The sequence below is a fragment of the Ips typographus genome, linkage group LG1, assembly GCF_016097725.1.
Source record: "Ips typographus isolate SLU linkage group LG1, UJ_Ityp_2.0, whole genome shotgun sequence".
NCBI lineage: Eukaryota > Metazoa > Arthropoda > Insecta > Coleoptera > Curculionidae > Ips > Ips typographus.
The window spans coordinates 636311-649090 of record NC_138422.1 but is presented as its reverse complement, the minus strand read 5'-3'; the positions used below and the strand labels follow the sequence as shown (position 1 = coordinate 649090).

The 12780-nt window shown below is 33.1% G+C and overlaps 1 protein-coding gene across 4 annotated transcripts in view; it reads left to right on the top strand.

The window, feature by feature from the left end:
- LOC145739404 (potassium voltage-gated channel protein Shaw-like) overlaps positions 1-12780 on the top strand; it is a 91693-nt gene that overhangs the window by 31777 nt on the left and 47136 nt on the right. Inside the window, exon 1 of one of the 4 annotated variants that reach the window (XM_081994945.1) lies at positions 3723-3783. The exons of the other annotated variants lie outside the window; for them this stretch is intronic. The gene's annotated coding sequence lies outside the window, so the exon portion shown is untranslated. Of the gene's footprint in view, positions 1-3722; positions 3784-12780 lie in introns of those variants that run through there. 4 annotated transcript variants of the gene reach the window in all.

Sequence of the window (12780 nt, the reverse complement as noted above, 5' to 3'; positions counted from 1 at the left end):
GAGTCCCTATTGTAGTAATATTTCATCTGTCATCTGCGATTAAAATCTAACCTCAATTCTCAAATTGAAAGTAAACAAAAACAATTACACTGACAGTGACAGGCTTGGCGTTTGGCAACAGCGCGCTGAATATATGGCCTACTTGATATTTTTTTCGTTTTCTGTCTTAGTCCCGCGCATGCAATAATTTACGTTTCTCTGTCCGTTACACGGTTTTCCTATGGTCAGTTTTGGATTTACCACACCTGTATGATTTGTTTTAATTGAATACTGGGTCGTAGAAAAAGTACAATAAGGAAAAAACGCGTAAATTTTAAGAAAGTACTACTAATTACAGCCCACTTCATTATGTAATTAAACTATTATTAATAGTTTGTTTTCAGGCAATTTCCAAACCCAATGAAAAAATCAAAAGCAATCTAATTATAAATCCAATACCACCAAAGATCAAGGCATCCATTTTGTTCAAGTTACATGATTACATTTTCTTGACTTAGGGAATAATTACTACTAAATTTAATATTTTTGTATCAAATAATAATGCTACTAAAATCTGTAATGTTTTTGCAAACACCATTAAAAGACAAGGATATTTTTAATTTACTGATAACATTCTAATATCTTTTAAGTTAAAATTAAACTAATCAAGAAGGTTCTACTAAGTTTTTGACACATTGCCAGCAAAATTCATGTGGATCAAGGTTTGACTTTAAATATTCACGGTTTTTTTTCCAATAGAAAATAAGATCACGCAACCAGTAATTGAATGACCATTTATGCAACATTCTTGGTACTTAAATCCTTAAACTTCGTGTAAAAAAATTGCACTAACAATTATCATATACAGGTAATATTGTGAAGTAAATGGAATGAATGACTTTACATTAGCCAATATTCAGTGTAATGTTGCTAAATTGTCGATCTTCATAGAAACTAGATAAAACATCACTAACCCCCAAATTAAGACTTTTAGCAGTAAATTAGCAGTTTTTTTTTGTTTTATAGAAGAGTTTTTCTTGTTTTTCGGCTTCTGAGAGAGTTTAACCATGTTTGGTAATCTATTAGACCAGTTTCTTTCAGGCAACATGAGAAGATTCCAGGCAATATTTTAGAACTATAATTGTTATCAAGCTCAGCAATTTTCGAATGTGCATGCATCCTTGATTTTTGCTGGTGTTGACTGGTAAATGCGTATCGATTACTATAGAAAAAATGGATTATAATAATTAATCTCTCATAATTTTAAAAGGTTATCCAATAATTTGCAGTTATTATATTCCTATAAGGTTGACCTAAGAGGGTGATAATAATTTTTTTGGTTGAATCCAAATAGATAGTTTCACAAAGTTTGGCCAAATGATTGGAGCAGAGTATTTAACAACTAACTGACTTAAATTGTTCCGGTACTGGTTTCTGGTATATAATCTTTGATCAAAATTCGCTTTATTTCTACAACAAACAATTACATGTTGGCCTAGATTGAGTTTGTATGGATATAATACTGGCTGCATTTTTAAACATTTGATAAACATTCTTTAATTGTATAACTTGACGTCTACTTTCTTGAATCAAGTGACAAAATGTCGGATACTAAAAACCAAAAACTAAAAAAATTACGTTTTTCTTAGTACAATCTCAACGTTAATTGACACTTTGTCTACAAAAGTTTATTTTCTAAACTATTTCATAAATTAATCATGTTTAAAATAGGGTCCCTTTACCAGAAACAGGGACTTGTCCAATATTTACTAAAACCCAAAAAACTAAATTTTTAACCCGTTTTGTGACATCTCAAATAATTTTTTTTTTTTTTTGAGTAGTATTCACTTGCAGAATATACAGGTGTGGTAAATCCAAAACCGACCATAGGAAAACCGTGTAACGGACAGAGAAACGTACATTATTGCATGCGCGGGACTAAGACAGAAAACGAAAAAAATATCAAGTAGGCCATATTTTCAGCGCGCTGTTGCCAAACGCCAAGTATTTAATACTGTCGACAAAATTAATTTTGTTGTTGGATTATTTCTAATTTATTTCCATTCCGATTTCTGTCTATTTGTTGAGTCCCTATTGTAGTAATATTTCATCTGTCATCTGCGATTAAAATCTAACCTCAATTCTCAAATTGAAAGTAAACAAAAACAACTACACTGACAGTGACAGGCTTGGCGTTTGGCAACAGCGCGCTGAAAATATGGCCTACTTGATTATTTTTTCGTTTTCTGTCTTAGTCCCGCGCATGCAATAATGTACGTTTCTCTGTCCGTTACACGGTTTTCGTATGGTCAGTTTTGGATTTACCACACCTGTATGATTTGTTTTAATTGAATACAGGGTCGTAGAAAAAGTACAATAAGGAAAAAACGCGTAAATTTTAAGAAAGTACTACTAATTACAGCCCACTTCATTATGTAATTAAACTATTATCAATAGTTTGTTTTCAGGCAATTTCCAAACCCAATGAAAAAATCAAAAGCAATCTAATTATAAATCCAATACCACCAAAGATCAAGGCATCCATTTTGTTCAAGTTACATGATTAAATTTTCTTGACTTAGGGAATAATTACTACTAAATTTAATATTTTTGTATCAAATAATAATGCTACTAAAATCTGTAATGTTTTTGCAAACACCATTAAAAGACAAGGATATTTTTAATTTACTGATAACATTCTAATATCTTTTAAGTTAAAATTAAACTAATTATGAAGGTTCTACTAAGTTTTTGACACATTGCCAGCAAAATTCATGTGGATCAAGGTTTGACTTTAAATATTCACGGTTTTTTTCCAATAGAAAATAAGATCACGCAACCAGTAACTGAATGACCATTTATGCAACATTCTTGGTACTTAAATCCTTAAACTTCGTGTAAAAAAATTGCACTAACAATTATCATATACAGGTAATATTGTGAAGTAAATGGAATGAATGACTTTACATTAGCCAATATTCAGTGTAATGTTGCTAAATTGTCGATTTTCATAGAAACTAGATAAAACATCACTAACCCCCAAATTAAGACTTTTAGCAGTAAATTAGCAGTTTTTTTTGTTTTATAGAAGAGTTTTTCTTGTTTTTAGGCTTCTGAGAGAGTTTAACCATGTTTGGTAATCTATTAGACCAGTTTCTTTCAGGCAACATGAGAAGATTCCAGGCAATATTTTAGAACTATAATTGTTATCAAGCTCAGCAATTTTCGAATGTGCATGCATCCTTGATTTTTGCTGGTGTTGACTGGTAAATGCGTATCGATTACTATAGAAAAAATGGATTATAATAATTAATCTCTCATAATTTTAAAAGGTTATCCAATAATTTGCAGTTATTATATTCCTATAAGGTTGACCTAAGAGGGTGATAATAATTTTTTTGGTTGAATCCAAATAGATAGTTTCACAAAGTTTGGCCAAATGATTGGAGCAGAGTATTTAACAACTAACTGACTTAAATTGTTCCGGTACTGGTTTCTGGTATATAATCTTTGATCAAAATTCGCTTTATTTCTACAACAAACAATTACATGTTTACCAGATTAGTAGTCAATACTTTCCAAAAATTTTTTGTTTATTTATTATTGTGGGGGACACCGATTTCTTAAACGCGTTATCTGTCTGCAAACGACTACTATTTTGCAGCAATTAGGAGGACGATAAACAAAAACATCGAAAAGTCTGGTTTATTCTGTGACGAATTACATTATCATGATGACTTACGTGTTCTCGAAAAGACTTTCTAATCACTGTTTACTTAGTTCGCACACGAATTTATGTTAAGGGTAAGTTTTTTATTTATCCAGGTCACAAAATTTCCGTAACCTTAAGATTAGTTGAAATTTGTCGATTAATCTTTCAGTGCCGACACACATTCGGTCACGTTTGCACTGAATTTGGCAAATGACCGGCCCTGCTAGTGTGATCTACTGGCCTTTGATACTTGAAAGATCGTAGAAAATAGGGACACGAATTCAAGTAAAGTTTGCTGCTTTTGATGCCCTTCAGTGAAGAAGTAAATTACGTTTAAATGGTTGGAACTGAACCTAACAACTGAATCACCGGCAATTTATTTATGCTTTCAAAACGTACCTAAATTGGATAAAGTTGATCCTTGTTTACCCCGTTAACCGTCTGGAATATTCCAATAACGTGTAAGTAAACAAGAAAAAACCGATCGAGACATTAAAACGATGTTATCGTAATCGAGAGAACAAACTCGTTAAAATTACGACTTTGAAATCGATTGGCTTAAAAAAAAACAACAGCGTCTCCAAAGACATTAACTATTCGAGAATGGCTTGTTAAGACTTCGATAATAGGCTCCCTTGAAAATTACCTAAAAAGGGCACTTCAGGGCTCTTGTTAAAGTCCCCAGAGAAGTATTGACTTTTAATAAATACTTTGCAGCTCATAAAGTTTGGAAGAGATTTAGTGCGACGTGTTTTCTCCAAACAATACTCGACGAAGATGGTGCTTCATGTGGTTTCAGGTTTGCGATAACGGAATTTTAACCAATAAGTGCGCCGTTTCTGGTTATTCCTAAATCTTGATTTTCCTTTCTCTTATACAGGGTGGTCCAGTTTTAAATGTCAATAATTCACCATTCGAAAGCCCATCAAAAAATAAGTTAACATACATTATGTCATTTTCCTGAAAAATGCTTCCCAAGGAAAATACAGTCCATACATGTTCAGTTTAAAAAATCGGTTTCTTGTCATAACTGTCAGACCGCTGGAGCAATTTTAATCAAATTTAGAACAAATTTATAAGAAATTAATTCTGATGTTAATGACGTTTGTCGAAACTGTCCAGTGGTGGTGGAAAGATGGTTTTCATTTTTCTGCCTTATTCTCTACGTCAATGGATATTTTTCAAAAATTTCATTTTTTTTACTTTACTTGTTCAATTTGACAAAGTAAGTATCTCTTATAAAATTCTGATTTGAAACTTTGAGTTATTACGTTCAAAGACCCAAAACCAACTCAACCCAACTTAAAAATTGTCTTGAAAACGGTGAAAATTGACTTAAGAAGCTTAAAAATTGTCTCTGTAACCAGTTTTCACAGTTTTCAGACAAATTGAAAGACTTTAGCGTTCACAATTGACTTGAAAACTGTGAAAATTGACTTTAGAGGCTTAAAAACTGTCTTTGTAGTCAGTCGTTATAGTTTTCAGATAAGTTGAAAAACTTTACTAGGGAAAATTGACTTGTAGCATGAAAAACTACTTTATCTAGAATTTTTTACTACAAATTCATACATTTCAACCTTGAAAATTAACTTGGACACCAAAAAGTGACTCTGCCAATGAAAAGTGACATCAGAAGCTTAAATTTTGCATTTGAAGTAAGTTTTCATAATTTGAAAATACATTTCAATATTTTAGTATTGAAAATAGTCTTAAATACACCATATTGACATTAGATTCATGAAAATTGACTTGAAGACTAACTTTTCAGGTTTTTTTACTTTGCTTTTCATTTTCTTAGAACTCTGGACTGTTTTTAGGGCTTTAAAACTACTTTCAGCTTAGAAAATCGAGTTTTAGGGTTATCTTCACCAAGTTTTTGACATAGCAGAATTAAAAAACTATGTTTACATGGTCCATAGCCTTAAACATGCCATTTCAATTTGAATTTTGGAGGTCTGTGTCTTCCTTAGGAAGCCTTCTTCAGGAAAATGCATGTCAACTTATTTTTTGATGGGCTATCGATTGGTGAATTATTGACATTTAAAATTGGACCACCCTGTATTGTTTTGCATTAGCTGTTACACTATTATACAGGGTGGACCATAAGTAATGGGACATAGAGCTACAGCATATTCCTGACATCAAAATAATACGATTTAGCGAAATTGTTCTATAACGAAAATTAATATTAAGAAAGATACAGGGTGTGAAAGTTGAAATTTTATTTTTGTTTTTTTATCATATCTTCACGGTCGTTTGATATAAATTACTGAAAGTTGGTATAAAGGGGTTTTGGCAGGCGTTAAATTCGATGCTTTCATTTGTTTTGTAGTAGCTGATAGGGGGCGCTAGCTGCAACCATATCCGTTCCTTCAAGAGACTCTAATTTTTTTTTACGGAACTGAAACGACCATATGCTCTGAAAACATGATTCTAAGATGTTTTCTATGTAAAAAAGGTATACTTGTTGGAAGTCTTAAAAGTTGACTGTTTTCGAGTTATTTAATGTTTTATTATTGCATGCATTGTCGTATGTTAATACGATATGTGCTGTATACCCTTAAGTTACACACATAACAGTTTCTGTATGTAAATTTGACCGTTTAAAAAATGTTTGTAAACTTTAAAATAAAGCTAGTTGTTATGAACGCCCTTTTTGTTTTTGTATCAGATCCTACTTAGAATTAAAAAAAAAATAGTAATTAAAATCTGCTGTACATGTAAATGCATGCAATAATAAAAGATTAAATAACTCGAAAACGGTCGACTTTTAAGACTTACAACAAGTATACCTTTTTTACGTAGAAAACATCTTAGAATCATATTTTGAAGTCATATGGCCGTTTTAGTTCCGTAAAAAAAAGTTTGAGCCTCTTGAAGGGACGGAGATGGTTACCGCTAGCGCCCCCTATCAGCTACTACAAAACAAATGAAAGCATCGTATTTTACGCCTGCCAAAACCCCTTTATACCAACTTTCAGTAATTTATATCAAAAGACCGTGAAGATATGACAAAAAAGCTAAAATAAAATTTCAACTTTCACACCCTGTATCTTTCTTAATATTAACTTTCGGTATACGACAATTCAGCTAAATCGTATTATTTTGATGTCAGGAATATGCTGTAGCTCTATGTCCCATTACTTATGGTCCACCCTGTATATAAATGACCGACTATGTTGTGATTGCGTAAACAATGTCTTTACTTCCTAAGGTAATGGATTATTTTTACCACCCCGTTTTTTTCGGAAACGAAAAATTTGTGGACCCTAAAACAGTATCTTTTTCATCTTTTTATATAATGTACGTACTTTTCATTATTAACCAGTGGAAATCCTGAAGAGAACTTGTTAGAAACAAAGCCGTTCCAAATTCAATAGAGAGAGGCATTCGTTACCAAACACAATATCGGACGATTCCGTTTGTTTTGAGGAAAAACGGCAGGGAGTTTGAAATTTATGTTTTATTGGATTTAGTCGGACTGAGCCGACAATTAAAACTTTATTAAATTGGATTTAGTGTTTCGGAATATGACAGCGGCATACTATACAACGATTGTGTAGAGAGAAACAAACTTCTATTGTGCGAGTTTCAGCGGGGATGGAAGTTTCTTTAAAAACTTGTTTGTCACGAGACGTCTTTGGGAAAATGAAGGATCTGGTGTGCTTGAGAGGTAAACAACGCCAATTTCACACGTTGGCTTCAAACTGTGTTAGAAGAGGGTCTCAAAGTTTACTGAATGGATGTTGTTGAACAATTAAAATGATGTATCGAACCAAAAAGTTTAAATGTGGAAGGGCGAAATTTTTGACAATTTAAGAAACAGCTGAAGCCATCTTTAAATTTGCAAATTATAATCTTCTTTATTTACAGTTTTCTTCAATATTACATTTACTTAATGAAAGTGATTTGTTAGAAAAAGAATAAAACCTTCGTATGGTAAAAAACACAAAATTTAGTCAAACCACTTGAATATTTGAACCAAAAACAATTCAGAGAAAAAGTACTCCAGCAAAACAGTTTCATTAGTATTTATTTCATACTGTATCGTAATATGTTCTATTACGTAGTCGGTTTCAGTCCGGGAAATGATTCATTACGTTACTAGTCCGGCAATAGTTATTTACATTACTATTGTGGCCTGAGAGTCCATTAATTTGCCATACCACACGAGTATTGTACGATATTTTATAGGTATACGATTAACACAGACATTTTTTCAACAATATAATTTCATAAAATCCACATTACGTAACTCAAAGGAAGCTATGTAATGGATCATTACCGTGCTAGTAGTAGATAAAATGTTTCTTTCCGTTATTAGTCCGGCAAAGTAAAATAATTTTGTTAGCAACCTATTGAACAGTTGATGGTATTCAAAATGTATAGGGATGTGTAAAATCACAAAAAATACTAAGAATAAAATAACTATTACCATTTACAGTATGAAATAAAACGTTTTACGATACTCTTCCGTGAAATTCAAAATAAAGTACTTGTCTAGAAATAAACATCTACCCTTGCACTTTAATAACCCATTTCCCGGACTTATAACGTAAATTACTATTTCATTTATTTGGATCACTCTGTATAAACTTTTATACGTCAATGGATAGCCAATGGAAGGGGCTTTCCAACGATATGACAACATTGGCTGGTAGGTTAGACAGTTTGGCCGTTAGAGGGCATCAAGCTTAATCAATGTTTTTCTTGAAATTTTCATGCACTGTTCCATTTAACCTCAAATAACTCACTTATTTGAGTCACTCTGTATAAACTTTTTGTACGTCAATGTATAGCCAATGAAAAGGGCTTTCCAACGACATGTCAGCATTGGCTGGTCAGTTAGACAGTTGGGCCGTTAGAGGGCATCAAAGTTGATCAATGTTTTTCTGGAAATTTTTCATGCACTGTTCCATTTAACCTCAAATAACTCACTTATTTGAGTCACTCTGTATAAACTTTTTGTACGTCAATGTATAGCCAATGAAAAGGGCTTTCCAACGACATGTCAGCATTGGCTGGTCAGTTAGACAGTTGGGCCGTTAGAGGGCATCAAAGTTGATCAATGTTTTTCTTGAAATTTTCATGCACTGTTCCATTTAACCTCAAATAACTCACTTATTTGAGTCACTCTGTATAAACTTTTTGTACGTCAATGTATAGCCAATGAAAAGGGCTTTCCAACGACATGTCAGCATTGGCTGGTCAGTTAGACAGTTGGGCCGTTAGAGGGCATCAAAGTTGATCAATGTTTTTCTTGAAATTTTTCATGCACTGTTCCATTTAACCTCAAATAACTCACTTATTTGAGTCACTCTGTATAAACTTTTTGTACGTCAATGTATAGCCAATGAAAAGGGCTTTCCAACGACATGTCAGCATTGGCTGGTCAGTTAGACAGTTGGGCCGTTAGAGGGCATCAAAGTTGATCAATGTTTTTCTTGAAATTTTCATGCACTGTTCCATTTAACCTCAAATAACTCACTTATTTGAGTCACTCTGTATAAACTTTTTGTACGTCAATGTATAGCCAATGAAAAGGGCTTTCCAACGACATGTCAGCATTGGCTGGTCAGTTAGACAGTTGGGCCGTTAGAGGGCATCAAAGTTGATCAATGTTTTTCTTGAAATTTTTCATGCACTGTTCCATTTAACCTCAAATAACTCACTTATTTGAGTCACTCTGGGTAATGAAAAGGGCTTTTCAACGATATGACAACATTGGCTGGTCGGTTAGACAGTTTGGCCGCTAGAGGGCGTTAAAGTTGATCAATGTTTTTCTTGAAAATTTTTATGCACTGTTCCATTCACTCTGTATAAACTTTTTGTACGTCAATGGATAGCTAATGAAAGGGGCTTTCCAACGACATGTCAGCATTGGCTGGTCAGTTAGACAGTTGGGCCGTTAGAGGGCATCAAAGTTGATCAATGTTTTTCTTGAAATTTTTCATGCACTGTTCCATTTAACCTCAAATAACTCACTTATTTGAGTCACTCTGGGCAATGAAAAGGGCTTTCCAACGATATGGCAACATTGGCTGGTCGATTGGACAGTTTGGCCGCTAGAGGGCGTCAAATTTGATACTCAGTATAAACTTTTATACGTCAATGGAAAGCTAATAAAAATTACTAAAGTGCACTTTTCCGCACTTCTCCGCAAGTTCCGTAAGTAATTTTACCGCACTCATTTTATTTTTCAAAAAAAGAACATTTAAGTCAAAAAACCATAACTGTTTATTTGATTTCTCAATTAAGAATACATTTTTAATCATCTTCGCAAACAAAGGCTTTCATTTTAGTAATTTTACTGTACACTTTCCTTCAATTTAATGAAAATTGATACTCGTAGGAAAAATTTTGTACCTAACACATGCGCAAAGCGTCTTTCCCCAAGTAGAAACGAAAGTACCACTTTCCGCACTTGTTAGGTAAATAATTATTTATACACAGCAAATTTGTCTTTGCCGTACTAGCTTCTTAATTTCGTATGGGTAAGTTTCGTATATGTCGTATAGCCTTTTCCTCTTTTTTAACAAGAAGTTGACTTGAAAGTTCCGGGGTTTTCTGCAGTTTGATTGATTTTTGACGTTTAAAAAGTTTTTTGAAAATTGTCGCCTTCAGATCATAAACATTCTCTTAATGCACTTGTTACATCAAGAGGCTCTCTGGTTACAGGATATCGAATGTTAAAATTTAAAAAAAAATTATTTAACTTTGCTTAAACTTTTACAGTTTTGTGAGACATTTTACTCAAATTTAGAACGTACGGTACTGTTTCAAAGTATTTGCCAAAAGAAGAGAAAAACTGCCATCTTGAATAAAAATTGATCTAGTAAATTGCAGCTTTACTAAGGGCTTTGAAAAATTATCCCCAAAATAATTTTTTTTTGACAAAATTCCTCAATTCATTGTAGCGACATGGTCCACGTCCCTTGAGATATTAATGTCACACAAAATTCTTGTATTTTTTCGCCTCCCTTGACTTGGGTCGGAACGGCCCTAAAGTGACGTTGTGGCACAAAACAAATGGTGCCTGTAAGATGAATTGTCCTTTTACGTTCTCTTGAAATACGCACTTCACCAACCTTTCGAAATAGATCCGAACGTATACACACACACTGGGAAAATGGAGTTTGTTGTTACACCACGTAAAGCGTTGCCGTAGACATGTTTCTACTGGTAAATATAAACAACAACACAACAAAGCTTTCCTAATGCTTTTATGCAGATATATTCGCGATAAAGTACTCCCTGAGCGAATCCTTAAGGCAATTTGGGTATATCCTGTTGAATAAATAATCAAGGTAATTTGAATTCTCATTAAAGTCAACGGAAACGGGTGGGGGTTCATTATAAAGGCAGTTTGCAACAGAAACAAAAGGTAATAAAAAACGTCAATATTATTCGATGAGGGTTCGGTGATTTTGTAGCCAAATTTGAATTTTATATTTTTCCGAAAACAGAGTATTGGGTTGGAATAAAGAATTCATATTAAGCTTTCTGATTTTAATCATCCAAAACCGGTAAACAATGTAAATATGAAGTAGATGTTGAACTATTTACATAAATTTTCACATTTACATATATATAACACGGGATTTCTCAGCATCCATGAATCAGATAAGCCTATTTATTTACTCGAAGAACTTAATTGTTCTAAAAGTGTTGGAAAAGATTTTTACGAAAAAATTTAGGTAACAATTAGCGACCCTAATTGTTCTTTTCGTGAATGAACAATAGTTTAAGTCACTTGTTGTAATAAATAACAACAAATCAGAAACAAATATTTCTCTTTTTTTTAAATAAATACAACTTTCCTTGCCTTCTTTTCTGGTCCAAGCTGACCATACACTATATTACAGTGGTCTGACCTACTTCAGTCAAGTTAATTCCTACTTGATTTATTACAGGTACAGTGGTTTCAAGGATAAATTAACCAGAGTAAACTCTTTCAATGTTTTTCTTAGGTCTTACATTTTCCGTCCCTCGTCCCTCTTATTTCCCCCCCGTTTACTCCAGTTGGCGCGAATTACAAACACAAATATCCGGTAATTAGAGTTAGCAAGTGGCAAAGTTAGGATCGAATTAATTCAAACTGGCATATGAACTTAATAAGGAAAAGACGCTTCCGGCTCTGAAATTAAATCATAACTTTAAGGTTAGAAGCGTGGATAATTTAAATATTACTTGACATATTACTCCATTGTATAAGCTGACCAAAGTTCAAGTCAATAAGTCTAAACACAATATTGGCTTGAACAGAAGGTTTTCCGATTGAAAGCGTGATTAAATTTCCAATTTCTGGGGTTATGTTTGCTTTTAGAGAGCTTAAACAGACCCACAAAATTCGTTTAAAACCTTTTGTTTCTATTTTCCACCCCTTTGGTTAATACACCGTCCAACATTTAATTTATTAGTTATTGAGTTATTTAATGGGAAATTTTCTTTGAAAAACTGAATGCGGGACATGCGGTAACATTTTACAAAAGTATAGACTAAACTATCCTCGTTAATCTTCGGATTTTGACACAAAAATTAATTAAACCCCCGACTCGAGCTAGCAGCTCTCACTCGGGTTAAAGTTGAAGAAGTAAATTGGCTTTTTTGCTCTCTCTCCAAGGAGGGTCGGGTTAAACTTTCAAATTAGTTCCTATTAATATAACTGTTTGGGAGGGGAGGGCGGTTACCACAATGCAAAACATCGATCTGAAATGAGTTGCGGTTTTGTCCAGATTTCCCGCAGTTTTCCAACTATTACCAAAAGTGTTGGAGCAGGTTTCAGTGACTTAATACAGTCAAAGTTGTTTCGTAAATTTCAGTGCTATAGTTTTAAAATTTAATTAAACGTTACCTAACTTTTGTTAGATTAAATTACAATTGTGGATTCAATTAAAATTTGTTAGAAGATGTAAAGTAATCGCATTACAAACCAGTACAACAAAGGAAAACCTCACCATTGGGATCTCAGAAACCATGAGAGATACGAGAAAGTTTAAATTGGGGCAAAGTTGCGCAATTTAAAGCTCAACCAAATGCTGTTTTAAAAATTTCGATTTTCCGAGTACTTTCTCTCTCTAAAAAAACTG